The sequence below is a fragment of the Bombyx mandarina genome, chromosome A1 (genome assembly GCF_030267445.1).
Source record: "Bombyx mandarina strain Sakado chromosome A1, ASM3026744v2".
NCBI classification, from domain to species: Eukaryota; Metazoa; Arthropoda; class Insecta; order Lepidoptera; family Bombycidae; genus Bombyx; species Bombyx mandarina.
In genome coordinates, this window is record NC_143234.1 from 10,227,660 (window position 1) to 10,244,156 (window position 16,497).

At 39.3% G+C, this 16,497-nt stretch overlaps 1 protein-coding gene and 1 non-coding gene across 2 annotated transcripts in view; one reads left to right on the plus strand and one right to left on the minus strand.

Moving 5' to 3' along the window:
• Positions 1 to 16,497, minus strand: part of LOC114253462 (uncharacterized) — a 562,226-nt gene that overhangs the window by 396,872 nt on the left and 148,857 nt on the right. The gene's annotated exons all lie outside the window — the stretch shown is intronic.
• TRNAK-CUU (transfer RNA lysine (anticodon CUU)) lies at positions 4,317 to 4,389 on the plus strand. Its single transcript has one exon. It is a non-coding gene; the product is annotated as a tRNA-Lys (tRNA).

The following is a 16,497-nucleotide window of genomic DNA, read 5'->3' on the forward strand; positions in this document are numbered from 1 at the left end:
ATTTTTGTAGCAAAGAAAGATAATTAGACAAAATATCAAAAAAAATAATTAAATTCACAATAAAAGAGCACGAATTATAAAAAATACTATTTTGAAGCTGTTCTCGAATCTCAGGCATTGAAATTATAATTCGCGAGACAAGTGCGGCTCGAGTAATTGACAGGGGTGACAGTTGACAACAAGGCAGTGAGTGAACAGTAATGGAAACGTTAGCCGTCACATTGTCTTGAAAGGTGTCCCTTATAAATAGTTTTTACGGTGATGTCCTTTTAAATGATAACGTCTGACGAGGTTCACCTAATGATAGAATAGATAAATGACGGGTATTTTGTACAAACTATTTACCTTTAAACTTATAGCGTTACTTTAGTTTTTTTTTTGTAAGTATTTATTTACCTTCATAGTTCAAAAAGTCAGTGTATCTTTGCCTTCGAATCTCTAAAGTTCATACCACTAATAGCGTTATCAATTATTAGCTAATACCGCTTTCAATGAGCTTCACACAGCGCGGTTATAATATCGACGCTTGAAAGGCAAACGTGACTAAGTGACAACAACTGCTTTGTACATAAATGATAGGCAATAACCATATTCGATGCGCAAAAAATATATATTTCTAAGTCTATTAAAATCATTTCAATCCTACAGCTAGATACGTCAAAACAGATTTTTTTTTCAGGTATTTCAACTTTAAATGAGTCTACTGTAAAGTTCACGCATTGTCGCTTAGTCACGTTTGCCTTTCAAGCGTCGATATGCAATACTGTCACTTCCTAACATCGCGAGTACTCCGGCGCACTGCTGACAGCAGCCGACAGCAACAAGCCCGCAAATGGCCACATATAACTCATGTCCCGAGAATGCTTCATGTGAATAAATTTATGTTAATTTCGTATCCTTATCGAGTTGCGTTTGTATTTAAGATGCTTCTCAATCGAGCCCTTTTTAATAACATGAAGTTTTGAAATTGATACGTACATTCAAAATCAAATACCGTTACTTTAATTAAGCTTTCACGGTTCGTTTTAAATTGTCATGACATTACCACTGATTCGGAATACAGTTTTACCATTGACAATAATGCATTATTACTTTCATATCTCTGAAATGAGAGTAATAATGCATTACTTCCTAAATAGTTGTGCAATGATTATTTACATTTTAAGAACATACAAGTGGGTGTTTATTAGGTGTATGCAATATACTACTAAGATTTTTATGCCTTTGAGTCTATTATTTGATATGTCTTAACACGTGAATGCTGTTTTACTGGTGGTAGGACCTCTTGTGAGTCCGCACGGGTAGGTACCACCACCCTGCCTATTTTTGCCGTGAAGCAGTAATGCGTTTCGGTTTGAAGGGTGAGGCAGCCGTCGTAACTATACTGAGACCTTAGAACTTATATCTCAAGGTGGGTGGCGCATTTACGTCGTAGATGTCTATGGGCTCCAGTTACCACTTAACACCAGGTGGGCTGTGAGCTCGTCCACTAACCTAAGCAATAAAAATACAAAAAAATGCTGGTTTGACACCATTACAAATCCAGCAAAGAGAGATACTTATAATATTTCGTATTCAAGTTTAACAATATTTGCTATGTGTATGTGCATTACTATAATTCTCATGTTGTATTTGTTATTTTGGTTATGTGTTATTTGTTCTACACACACTCATCACTTTTAATTATTATTCTCAAAATCCTCTCGCAGGTCTGCTGGAAGAGATTTCTTAAGGAAATAAGCAGCGCCTTTGTACATAATTTTCCTATTACTGTGTACTATGTCTTCTTTTCTGTGTGTACATAAATAAATAATACCTTACGAGCCTCTCTGCGCTCTACTCAGATTTAAAACGTAGAACAAAATCGCTTAAACAATTTAATTCGAGTGGCGCGATAAAATCTAAATAGGTTTAAAGGCTCGAGACGAGTCCTGGAGAGGCGCCAAGTAGACCGTCAGTAATGTAACGAGCTTGTAAGGAGATATCAACGGAGATTCAACGGTTTGGACGTGGCTATCTGCGAATTAAATCAGGAAACGTACTATATATAGTTCATGGTTTGTGTTCATTTCGTCGGGGATATTTAGTTGGTAAAAATTGTGTTGCGATATTTGGGAAAAAAATCAGTATTTAGATTTATTCTTGGCATTGTTAAACTTTACTGGTGGTAGAACCTCTTTTAAGTCCGCACGGGTAGGTACCAACACGCTGCGTATTTCTGCCGTGAAGCAGTAATGAGTTTCGGTTTGAAGGGTGGGGCAGCCGTTGTAACTATACTGAGACCTTAGAACTTATATCTCAAGGTGGGTGGCGCATTTACGTTGTAGATGTCCCACCACCACTTAACACCAAGTGGGTTGTGAGCTCGTCCACCCATCTAAGCGATAAAAAAAAACTTAGTAGTTAGTGTCCCCTCAGCATCGGAAGCCGTCGAAGCAACTGGAGTGCCATAGACGCGGTGCGGTGGTACCAGACCTATAATTAACCACATTTATGATTTCTCCTTTAATCTCAATTGTTTACAGAAACTACTTTCGAAAGACTTTTGTAAACATGATTCTAATTATTACGAATTAAAATTAGAGGCATAGTAACAAGCACTATGATCTGCAGTCTGCGAAGCACGGCTCTTGCTAGAGTTCCTGTTAGCGACGTCGTCAGGTTTGAGCCCCGTGAGCTCACCTACTAGTTAAAGTTACGCTGAAATAGCCTCTCAAGGCTATCCTCTTAGGCAGGAAAAAAAAATCTGCAGGTTCGAAACTACCATAGCTAATTCGCTTGACGAGTACTGGACCAAGCGGACAGCGCTCCCGCGGTAATTCACATCTACATGCCCAGTTGCACTCAAACTAAATGCTATCTTAATAGTACAAATGGGAAGGTCGTTTCTGTAATAGCAGAAGTAATTTAACTAAAAAGTATTTTTTATATTCGAGATTTTCGTAATTTCCAAACATCTCGTGTCCCACTCGTGTAGCTCAATTATTATTTTATAGGATTTGTTCAATCTGTAGAAGAGGATGTGCTTAATAAACTTCCTAATTTAATGATTTAAAAAATAATTACTAAATATTAAAACTAGTAAAATCGTAAGGCGAATCGAATAACCAAATGAAACAACCAATAATGGTATCAGAACTTCTTCGGTCAATAAAAACTTGAGACACGACATCAAAGTCTTTCTAAACGTAAGGCTCCCCTAGCCGTAGCACATAATTGCTTCTAAATTGAAAATATCTTTTTAAATGAAATTCATTGCAAGCAACATGTCGATAAGTAGAAAATCTCGCCGACAGTAAACGTGGTCATGTCGTTAAATAATGTCGGCCACACACGATATGTTTTTTAAACAGGGTCGTACTTAGAAAGACGGCTGGGGTCGAAATAGCACAGAAACGAAACGCTTCGATAGAATTTAAGGATTACGGTGGTGTCTGCGTAAACTGTCGACGTCGCCTTAAGCACATCATTTCGGATCTTCCCGATCCACTAACAGTGCTTTTAGGTACCGTTAGCACCGGTCACCGATCTCGTCGAGCCCGTCGTTTGCGATGAAGGGCTTGGCAAGTAGACTAACCCACAGCCCACTGAATATTTCGCCGGATCTTCTCAGTGAATCGCGTTTCCGATTTAGTGGTAGATTCTGCGAAGCACTGCTCTTGCTAGGGCCGGTGTTAGCAACAACTCCTACAACGACAACCATTACGAGATTGATCCAAAACATTTTTATTTAATTATAATAGAATATTTATATGTTTATGATTTTACGCTGAGTTTTTTTGCTGCTTTCAAATTCGTAAGCGGCCGGCGCCGCGGCGGTCCGCTTACGAATTAGAAGGCAGCCCACACAATCAACGGGTCGTCCTGAATGCGGCCCGTCTCGCCCGCGGTCCAGTTTTACGACGAAATTTCAATTCCACATCCGTTCATTTAGTTAAATTTTTAATGCTTTAACGAGTTAATGTTTTTCTCGAATATTTTTATAATGTCGAATGTAATTTCGATTCTCTCCAGTACAGAAATATATGTAATATCGGCGTATTTTAAGCAAATTATCAAGTCCGAGAATAGATCTCTTTTTGGAGGTTCTTTCACTATTAATATTCACAAACGAGGGACGTTCGATTTGGCTGATGTCTTTATATGGATAAAAAGTAAACAAATTAATAAAAAATAATTATGATAATATGTATTACTTTAAACATTCGTGGTTTTTTTCATTTCATGATAAGTTCAACGGTTATTTTTAGAACGAATTACTTTTAGTTTTTAGTTTCTGATATTTAGCATTCATAAATTTCGTCCAAGGAGCTATAGCCCGGCTAGCTCAGTCGGTAGAGCATGAGACTCTTAATCTCAGGGTCGTGGGTTCGAGCCCCACGTTGGGCGGTTTTTTTTAAGTTATTTAAAAAATAACTTTTTAAACAACTATAATGAACACGGAATTTCTTAGCACCCATAACTATATAATCTACTCGTTGACGCTTCAATTTGTTTAATGCTGTGAATGGGCACGGTAACTCACAGCTCATTCGGTATAAAGTCACTGGAGTAGGTGAGGCCGTGCTCCTTGAGATCTGGGGTTCAAGAATTGTTTTCGCGTAAGCTCTGCGGCAGGAATGCACGGTCGTAGTAGCCATCCGGGCTCACCACCCCGCCTATTTCTGCCGTGAAGCAGTAATGTGTTTCGGTTTGAAGGGTGGAGCAGCCGTTGTAAGTACACTGAGACCTTAGAACTTATATCTCAAGGTGTGTGGCGTATTTACATTGTAGATGTCTTTGGCCTCCAGTAACCACTTAACACCAGGGCTGTGAGCTCGTCCACCCATCTAAGCAATAAAAAAAAGACCACACGCTCCGTTAACTGAAATTAGTTCAAAAAACCAACACCCGGAATCGAATTTAAATCACACCGTGATCTTGTTACGCCAAACGGTTAGCACTAAACTAAGCCCTTTTAAATAAATCAGACAGTGTTTATAGAACGAATTTTATTATCTTTCAGTTAAAATAAACTGCAGATCGCGCCACGTTCAAAACATTCCGGATGAAAACATCGATTAACCTAATTTACGGACACTGTTAGTGTTGACAGTGCGTAAAGATATTTCAGAATTTCAGTATTTTTATTAAGTGTCGGGGAGATTGTGCACACGTGAACATTATTTAGGATAATTACATCAGTTTTGAGTTCGGTACTTATTTTAAGACTTGTTCGATGCCAAAAATTCTTTTATGTTTAGGCTTTGAGTCAAATTTTCATACAATATCTCTAAAAGGACACTTCTGTTAAATTCAATCGTTGCCTGAGCTGTTTTCTGAAGAGGATATTAAAATCTTATCATGGAATTAAATAGCAAGTCAAGCATTATGTTAGTGGTAGGACGTCTTGTGAGCCCGCATTAGTAGGTACCACCACCCCCACATATTTCTGCCTCGAAACAGCAATGCATTTTTATTTAATGGGTGGAACAGTGGTCGTAGTATAAGAGCGGACACTCAGAACTCATGTCATGAAAAAATTCTAATTCTTCACTGTTCTACATATATCGTGATCTGTGACTAATCGGTTCACATCGGACCATTCGGCAGGCAGCGGCTTGGCTCTGCCCCTGGCATTGCTGAAGTCCATGGGCGACGGTAACCACTTACCATCAGGTGGGCCGTATGCTCGTCTGCCTATAGGGCAATAATTTTTTTTAAGTCATCTGATTTTTTTATTTACCAAAATCCTTTTATAAATATTTACAGAATGTGATCATCTGGCAACCCCGTAACTAACGAACGCTTGCAAACCCGTTAAAATGTGGTTTTTATAGAAAAAGTGCGATCGACCCCGTTACTGCATCGAGGTGAGTAACGCCCATTGCCCCACTTTACTTCACTAATAAAGACTATATTTAGATTTTGGAAAATAAATACTGGTGGAAATCACGAAAAAATCTAAATATCTCTATCTGGCAGCGTTCGTATCTATCTACGTAACAGCAGAAAATTTTAACGTAATTTTCAGCAAATAGAATATATTTATTATTATTGCCCTTGTAGGCAGATGAACATACGGCCCACCCGATAGTGAGTGGTTACCGTCGCCCATAGACTTCAGCAATGCCAGGGACAGAGCCAAGCCGCTGCCTACCGTTAAGTACTCTCCACAAGCCTCGTTTGAAGAAGGACATGTCATTGCGCTCAGGAAACACCGTGGAGGGGAACTCATTCCTAAACCGGATGGTACGTGGCAGAAAAGATCTTTGGAAACATACTGTCGATGAACGCAGCGGTTCCAGATAATATGGATGAATTCTGCTCCTGTGGCGGAAGGTGTGATGAAAAAAGGAGTTGAGGGGATCATCTTGAATAATAGTGATTGTAAAGGTAAAATGGGGGGTAAAAATGGGGGCGCGCGTGTGTGTGTGTTTGTGTGTGTGTGTGTGTGTGTGTGTGTGTGTGTGTGTGTGTGTGTGTGTGTGTGTTTATAACACAGTTGTGCTTTCCGTAGCGTACAAGAAAAACAATTAATTATTAATTCTATTCTGAATAGAAATATTCATTCTTGTATAAACTTTTCAACGTAGATCTTTCTCGAGTAATTTTACGCCGGTAATTTCTTTTGCTTTTTATGATTTTAGAAATTCGTTGGAATTTCTTCTAATTGTTATTTCGGTCAAAAATTAAAGACGATATTTACTGGTTTTGACAAAATAAAATAATCAATAAAAAAACAAATCATAAAATGTTACTGTATGTACAATAACGACCACGTGTAAAATAGTGTTGTAAAACATCGATAGAGCACAAAAATATATCGATACAGAATACAAAATGTACGCTCGCATGCACCGACGAGTTTTATAGTGACGTGAATTTAAAATATCGATAATGTGAAGGCAGACAAAGGGTCCTGAGAGTCTTGAACGATATTCTCTTGTCACGCAGTCATTTGCAGCGTTCCTCAGTAAATGCGGTTTTTAGGGTTGCGATAACTATCGATAAACTTAAAAAAATCCTTTTTAACCATATTATTACTTAATTATAGCCGCACCTGGGGTAATTCTACGTAACGATGCATGATTAAACCATAAGTATTTTTTTCTCTGAAATATACAACTACGAAAATATATTTTTTTTTATTGCTTAGATGGGTGGACGAGCTCACAGCCCACCTGGTGTTAAGTGGTTACTGGAGCCCATAGACATCTACAACGTAAGTGCGCCACCCACCTTGAGATATAAGTTCTAAGGTCTCAGTATAGTTACAACGGCTACCCCACCCTTCAAACCGAAACGCATTACTGCTTCACGGCAGAAATAGGCAGGGCGGTGGTACCTACCCGTGCGGACTCACAATAGGTCCTACCACCAGTGATTACGCAAATTATAATTTTGCGGGTTTGATTTTTATTACACGATGTTATTCCTTCACCGTAGAAGTCAATCGTGAACATTTGTTAAGTACGTATTTCATTCGAAAAATTGGTACCCGCCTGCGAGATTCGAACACCGGTGCATCGCAACAACGAATGCACCGGACGTCTTATCCTTTAGGCCACAATGACTTCAAATACATATCTAAAAAAAATACATACATATATAACCAAACAGATATTATATTATTACCTACATATTGTAACAACTAGTGGGGAGGCATGGAGAACGGACGTACAGACCGATGCATTCCACCATTTCCTACTTATATCTCACGCGAAGCATTATGCGTTCTGCTAGGACACATTGTATATTAATGTAATTAAGACTTTAAACTTACATTTCAAGAAGGGTAGGGGTTCCGGACACCTCTAAACGTAAAAGAATACGAAAGCCTGGCGTCTACTACTCATTCTAACCTAAAATCTGCCCTAAGTTAAATATTTAGGTTTTATTTTTTTATTTTTTTTATTGCTTAGATGTGTGGACGAGCTCACAGCGCACCTGGTGTTAAGTGGTTACTGGAGCCCATAGACATCTACAACGTAAATGCGCCACCCACCTTGAGATATCAGTTCTTAGGTCTCAAGTATATTTACAACGGCTGCCCCACCCTTCAAAGAAACGCATTACTGCTTCACGGCAGAAATAGGCGGGGTGGTGGTACCTACCCGTGCGGACTCACAAGAAGTCCTACCACCAGTAAAGTGTATTCATTTCTGTATTTACCCCTATTCATCTTTTATTTTGTGCTATCGATAATTTGGAGTAACTTCTCGTCCCTATCCCGTCAACTTTACGTAAATAAGAACAAGGGAACGTTCGCTTGTTTTGCTTTATTTAGAACTCGATCTGGTTAAACACGACTTTGGACAGCGCTTACTTCAAGATTTATTTGCTTTTACAAATTATTTCAATTTATAAATCAAATGCTAAAAATCGAAATTACCTATTTGAAGCGAACATTCCCGATGCTATAGACAATGATCATTCTCCATCAGATTTTCTCCGTGCTCGTCTGCATGTGTAGGTAATATCAAAATTAAAGATGTATTAGAAATATGTTTTTTTTTATTGCTTAGATGGATGGACGGGCTCACAGCCCACCTGGTGTTAAGTGGTTACTGGAGCCCATAGACATCTACAACGTAAATGCGCCACCCACCTCGAGATATAAGTACTAAGGTCTCAGTATAGTTACAACGGCTGCCCCACCCTTCGAAAATGTATTGTTTGCTTATTGAAAATAGGAGTCCAAAGTGCTCCGAATGACTAGTGAAGATTCTTTTTCGAGAATATCGTGGACAATAGTCGTCAACTTTGACATTAATGCTATTAACTTACACTGTTAACAGGCTATTTTTGAAAACAATGAACATTGTAAGTTCGCTCGACTAGGTACAACGGTTTTATCTATTTCTGTTCTGTTTTGAAGGGTGGGACATCACTTATACAGTACCTGTACTTGATGTTTCGAGATGGATGACATTTATGTCCAATGTCATGCCCGGACATGTTGTCATGCCCACTTAATGGTAGTCAGCGACTTGATTCTGCCCCTGTCATTGCTGACATCCATGAGTGACGGTAACCACTCACCATCAGGTGGGCCGTATGCTCATCTGCCTACTGAAGCAATAAAAATAAATAAAAATATAATAAAAGATATTCTAGTAAAATATAAATCTCTTTCTAGAAAATAGTGTGTATTTGTTTTTGAAAGAAGGACTTATTCAATTTTCTAATTGCTGACGTAATGGTCTGCTCGTGAAACCTTAAAATACCTCAAAGGGTTCAAAACGCTATTCCATTATTTCAATCAAGTCAACGACAGAAGTTTTTGTAATTAAATTTTAGGTAGACTAAATTTTAGTATAGATACGGCATCGATTTATTTTTTAATAAAATTTAAAATTTTCTGCAGATCGTGTGACTGGTAAAGATGAAAGGGATGTTAGTAGCGCAGTAGAGACATCATGCAATTGATTTAAATATTTTACCGTGTAATTACAATTAAGAGGTTCGTTTTACGGTAGCAACAGTACATTTTCAAAGTTTTATATTAAACCTACTAAATGAATAATAAAAACACCAAACGAAACAGTAATATTATTTCTACTATTATCCCACATAAAACTTTTGAACTTAATTTAAAATGTTCACCAATGCTCATGATTCCGAATAATTAAAGCAAAATGCGCCTAATAAAATTAAATAGTACAGTAACCTCAAACTGGTTTTATACGCTGTTTAGTATTGACAGATCGTAAGATAAGTTCTGATGGATAGTTGCAGCTGTCTATCGATATAGTGTATGTATATGTCATTTAATATCATTTATCTATGGCGAAGCATTCTCGCGCTCCAGTTTTTAGAGTGGGACAGGGACAGGCCATTATACAATACAATTGAGAATTCGATCTCATGTCTTTAGGTGCGTGGTGGCATTCGTTTTTTTCCCTACTTTTGCTGATACCCTTGAGAGGCCATTTCAGCTTCAACCTAACATGAAGGTGAGCTCATGGGACTCAAGCCGGAAGTGTTGCTAACACTGTCCCTAGCAAGAGCAGGGCTTCGCAGAATCTACCACCAGATCAGAAACGCGACCTACTGAGAAGATCCGGCGAGAAACTCAGTGGGCTGTGTCTATGGGTTAATTCACTCGTCGAGCTCTACGTCGCAAGCGACGGGTTCGACGAGGACGGTGACTGGTGCTTGAGGTACCTAAAAGCACCGTTAATGGATCGAGAGGATTCTTAATGACGTGTTTAGGGCGACGACGACTGTTTACCATTAAGTCTACAGGATCGGGTATGAAAATACGTTATGATACCTGTGCCACTGAACACCAGACAGTGTGAATCTTCACCCATCGATGCAATTCTAATTTTAAGCAAAAACGAGTCACTTTGATCAAATAAAAAAAATGTGTTTATCCACTCTAATCTGTACATAGGACTATGAGAAATTAGTTATTCGAGAGCATTCGGGAAGTGTCGAGTGAGGAATGTTTCTGTAATTACATGAACGTAGTACATTAACCGAATGTCACTGAATCTATTACAACTAACTTTAATTAGCTTTCAACACGACTGAGTTTGAGTGTTTTTGAATGTCGTTATGTGTTCTAGTAGTGATCGGCGCGCTGGGCTGCTGGGAGCACATGTTCTCGCGAATTAGCATAAGTTTATGTTTTATTGTGTTTGTTTGTTTTAATATTTCCTGTTTGAAGAATTGGACCTTATTGTAAACCCTTCGTTACAGTTAGTCTTACGCTTTTTTAAAGCCTTTTTTTATTCCTACATATTCTAGTAACCTCGAGGGTTTATTCTAGATTCGCCGAGTAGGTGAGCTCACGGGGCTCAAGCCAGAGTGTTGCTAACACGGACCCTAGCAAGAGCCGTGCTTCGCAGAATCTACTACCGGATCGGGAACGTGACCCACTGAGAAGATCCGGTGAGAAACTCAGTGGGCTCTCTTACGCCTTCAACATTCTACGTTCTCACGTTAAAATGTTCGGGTGAACACGTATACATGGGAATTTACGGTAGCCGGAATACACTACTGGATCTTGAGTATCAAATGTAAAAAAAAGGTGATTCCCCCGGGGATCCCCACGTCGGAATACGCAGGGTCACTAATCATTGACACTGCTTAAGACTACGCAGCACGCACGCGTCACAGGACTCGATAGTGCAGGTAAATCCTTGAGTAAACATCGTACGCCGCCGAGTGGAACATGGGAAGCCTTCGTTCCCCCCGGGGTCGGGTCACAGACGAAATGTGGCGACAGTGGCATCCTGTAGAAGACCTGCACATTTAGCTGTCGAGAGACACGTGCTGGTATAGTGTGAACATTTTTTTAAATCAGTACCAAATATATATAACCAAAGGTCAACTATAGCTCGCAATGAAAACAATCATGATCTTGTATTCCCAAAAAGCAATCAGTCGTGTATGTAGACTTAAACACAACTCATATTAACTATGACTTTATCATTAACTATTAGCTCACATTTGTCCAGCGCTGGACGTAAGCTTCTCGCAATAAAAGCCACTTTTATATAAATTGAAAACGGATTCCAATCTCTGCCCTTTTTGAATAGAGGCACTCGCCCACGAATTTGTTTCACAAAAATCCCCAATAAACGCCTCTAAGTGGAAGGATTGAATAATAAAAGCTTTCATCTCTCCATTGGTTCGTGTAGGTTTAAAATCGTTATGAAACCGAGTGAAAATTGAATGAATATCGTTTCCGAAGCGTTAGTGAAACGCAACGCAAGCGCGGACGTCGCTCTGTGACGTCACCGGTCCACATTTATACCGAAATGTAATCAGTCTGGTGGTAGGACCTGTTGTGAGTCCGCACGGGTAGGTACCACCACCTTGCCTATTTCTACCGTGAAGCAGTAATGCGTTTCGGTTTGAAAGGTGGGGTAGCCGTTGTTACTATACTGAGAACCTAGAACTTATATCTCAAGGTGGGTGGCGCATTTACGTTGTAGATGTCTATTGGCTTCAGTAACCACTTAACACCAGGTGGGCTGTGAGCTCGTCCAACCATCTAAGCAATAAAAAATAAAAAAGTCTTGTTGCAAGTTGCATTACTTTCGGACCGCGACGAGGATGACACAGCGGAACACACACTGGCGCGTTGCTCTGGATTCGACGAGCAACGCGCCGCCCTCGTCGCGGTCATAGGAGAGGACCTCTCGCTGCCGCGCGTCGTGGCTACGATGCACGGCAGCGACGCGTCCTGGAAGGCGATGCTCGACTTCTGCGAGTCCACCATCTCGCAGAAGGAGGCGGCGGAGCGAGAGAGGGAGAGCTCTTCCCTTTCCGCACCGATCCGTCGCCGTCGAGCCGGGGGCCGGAGGCGGGAATACGCCCGTACGTCCCGGCCCCTGTAGGTAGCGGCCTCCCTCCGGTGAAGGTCAAGGGGCGACCTGAGGGGGTGAGGCCGCGCGGCGCGCTACCAGCACTCTAGCGCGCTGCCGTGGAGTGAATAGAGCGACCGGTCGACGGTGTATCGCGTCCCGACCCGGCAGGCTGGTTCTGGTCCAGCGGGGTATTCCGGGACACCAGCGGCACCGTCTGGGCGGCCCGACGGTCTGCCGTACCGAGACGGCCGACGTTTCAGAGCCTTCGATTCGCCTCGAAGGCTCCGTCGGCTGGGCGTCCTTGGGGTGAGCCGCGCCGTCTGGTTGTAGTGTTGACCGCGGTAGCCCCCCACCTCATCCGGGTTCTGACCTCAGAGGGGATCGGACGTCAGGTGTAAGAGTGCAGGGGAGTCGTTTAGTGGGTGGGTCCTAAAACCCTTGGGCCCGCGGTCTGCTCACAACACCATGCAGATCGTTGAGTCTCACATACCCCGCGCGCCCCTTTTGCGCGGGGACCTCGTAGGAGGTTCGGCCCTCTACCCGAAAAAAAAAAAAAAAAAAAAGTTGCATTACTGTACACAAGCAGTTTTATTACGGCTTACGTTACACGAAGTTCACTCATTCTCAATACTAACAAACTATTAATAGTGATCAGTGATACATATACACTTGCATCTATACTGCAATATTGTTATGAAGTTTTCGATTACAAAAATAAATTTATTTTACTAACTCTACTTAATATACTTTTTTTATTTACTAACCAATATTTATTTTGTTTTATAAGAACCAGCGCTAAGTTCCTTAGCACCTTTGTTTAAGCTAAATGAATCTTAATCCAATGGTAATTAATATTCGTTAAAAAATGCAGAATGTAATTTTGTACCGATTGATATCACTTTTGTGTTCATCATTTTATTGACCGTGGACCGGTAACTGTTACGAATTCGAAACATTAAACTTAAAATAATGACTACCTTTTGCCCGCGACTCCGTCCGCGTGGAATAGTTATTTTGGCATAACGCTAAATTTTATCACCACTTCATTTAAGTAGAAACTGAAAATATATTTAAACCCTTATTTTGAAACATTCTTTATTGGTGCTCCACTTGTATTGGCCTTACCGTGATGTTATATAGCCTATAGCCTTCCTCGATAAATGAGCTATCTAACACTGAAATAATTTTTCAAATCGGACCAGTAGTTCCTGAGATTAGCGCGTTCAAACAGACTCTTCACGTTTATAATATTAATTAAGTATAGATTTACAAAATAGCAGTTATTCATCCGACTTGTAAGTTGCGTTACGGTGTAACATTTCTCCGCAGCGGCGCTACGATTTAATATTCATGTAGGTACAGAATGTATAAACGGAACTACACAACTCAAGTCTTCTACCCAACTACATTGTGTTTAACTATTCTAATATAATTTGTATGACAGTCCTGCGTCTGTGTTGAAATTGTATTCCAATCTGAAGGAGCAGCCAAATGATTAATCAGGAAATAGTGGAACTCTCATCAGGATGAACACATTTATTTTGTATCAAGTTATGTAGATATATATCGATTAAACCCGAGTCAATAACTAGTATATTGTACACTTCATCAAAAAAATGTTTGATGAACGTTACAAAGCTATAAAGTCTCTGAAAAAGCACATTAAGAGTTTTATTCAATACTATCTGACCCGGCAGACTTCGTAGTGCCTCAAACGATAAATAAAAGACCTAAACTTTTGTATAAAATAAACTTAAAACAAACAAAAGGAATGCGTCCGACGGGGGGTACATCAAACAAAAACAAAATTGTTATTTTTATTTAATTCCGAGCATTTTCATATTTATCTACCTTTTAAACCTTCTCTGGACTTCCACAAATAATTCAAGACCAAAATTAGCCAAATCGGTCCAGCCGTTCTCGAGTTTTAGGGAGATTAACGAACAGCAATTCATTTTTATATATATAGACTAGCGGCCCGCTCCGGCTTCGCTCGGGTCTTTAAACAAAATTTCTAAATTAAAAATTATAAAGATGGTTTGAATAATAATTATTGTTTTAATGAACTTTTATTTTCATTTAAATAATATTTGTTTTTATCAATTTTATTATAATTTTTATATTATAATTTTTCTACTTTTCGTAACATTATTGGAGTTTTAGTAAGGATCCCTTATTTTTTTTTAAAAAGAATATAGCCTATGTCACTCGGGGATAGTGTAGCGTCGAAACAGTGTAAGAATTTTTGAAATCGGCTAAGTAGTTTCGGAGACTATTCAAAACAAACAAATATTTCCTCTTTATAATCTTAGTATAGATCATGCTATATATATCGATTACACCCGAGTCAATAACTAAGTAGTATATACACTTCATCAAAAATTGTTTAATGAAAGTTACAAAGTCACTGCAAAATCACATCAAGAGCTTTATTCAGCATTCAAACCACCCGAGTCAGGCTCTGAACTGTGAATTATTGTATGTTTCGACAAATAAATCTGTAATATTTTCACATTAAACTACCTAATCAATTTAATAGTGAGAAAAAATGATCGACATTTCTATTAGTTTGTTGAGTACTTTGTAAAACCCGGCTGCTTTTTAATGGTGAGGGTGCCAGTGTTATTTATTTACGGTCATATTTTTCTGAACGAACTCTGAAATGAGTTTTGATGATCGAAATCTGAGAATCCGGTTGAAGTTCCTCTGACTCACTTCATTCTTCTAGACAATGTTTAATTTCCATAATTACAGACAATTCCACACTACAAGAATGCGTAGAATGACTCAAACTGCACAAAAAACGTTTTGTGTCATTCATTCTGATGGAACAATGAGTCAGCAGTAAAAGTGTAATGCTTCGGGAGAATTCTTGAGAATATTGAAGCAGGTAAATTTATCTTTATGATTCTTGGTTTTTTACTGTTGGAAATTATTATGGACTTCATCACGACTGACCTGTTTAAGCTTTTACATACTGCCATGGATCGGACGACGACAACTCTAGTTGTTGCCAAAGTGTGATGTCGTGCCTCCCATCCATAACCTCGGGATCGAAATCTCAAATGCATTGGAATGACTACTCTGTATTTCACAAACCAGCGAAACTATTTTTTTACTGAAGCAAGAGACTGTACTGATTCTCCCTAACACATCTGGCTTGTGGTTTAAGTTCATCAGTCGATGTTATTCCATCGCCGTTGTTTCTATACCTTTTTAATCATGAAAGTTAAGATTATAGTTGATCTGTCTATTTTATTTCCAATTGGATTCTGGATGTTTCATCGCTCCCGCAAGACGAATGTTCCAACATAACTCAAAACAGTAAAACCTAGCCTTTAAATTTTTCCAGAACCATATAATGTTTATGACGAAGGCAAAATTCCTGGCAATCAGTAAAGGCTGCAAGATCCCATACTGGATATAACAAGGTTGATGCCTTCCAACAGGTCAGGTTTATAGGCCATTTTACGTTTTATTACGTTTTCATGACGACCGCTGCTGAAATAAAACAATAGCCGTTTTATTGTTTAGGAACGGACCTCTGGCGAGCGCTTCATACTTCACGGTACGCACTAACGATATTTTTTAATTGTTTTCATTTTCACCTTATGCTGTTGAATGATGTAACTTTTTATGGCCGCACGAGACCCCACCGCAGAGCATCGTGCATTCTGGTGTAGAGGCTAGCGTGGACAACAAACTCAATCGGAACGCGATCTCCGGTCTTACTGTACACGAGTTTTGGCTACTGACTTCAGTTGGCCGTAAGTGCTTTCATCTGGAATTTTAATAAAAAGTTTTGTCGTATTCTTGATTCATTATCGACTAGAAGTAATCGTAGCGACGGCCACAAGTTTCACAGGCTTACTTTAATATCAGTCGTCATGTTTAATGTAAATTGATTTCCCACTAAATGAGCATCGTACAGCTGTCACTGTCAATGCTACAACTCCTCTAAACAAACTGAACAAAACGATAAATTATTAAATTGAAACATCCGGAGATTAAATTGCATCTGCAATTATATTTGTTATTTATAGACGTCTGCCGTCCATGGAAGCGAAGATACGAATGTTTGAAAATAGAATGTTACTTCGGATTTTGATAAATCAATTTGGTGTCTGTTATATTTCCGTATTTTTTTTATTTTTTTTTTTATTTTTTTCTTAGATGGGTGGACGAGCTCACA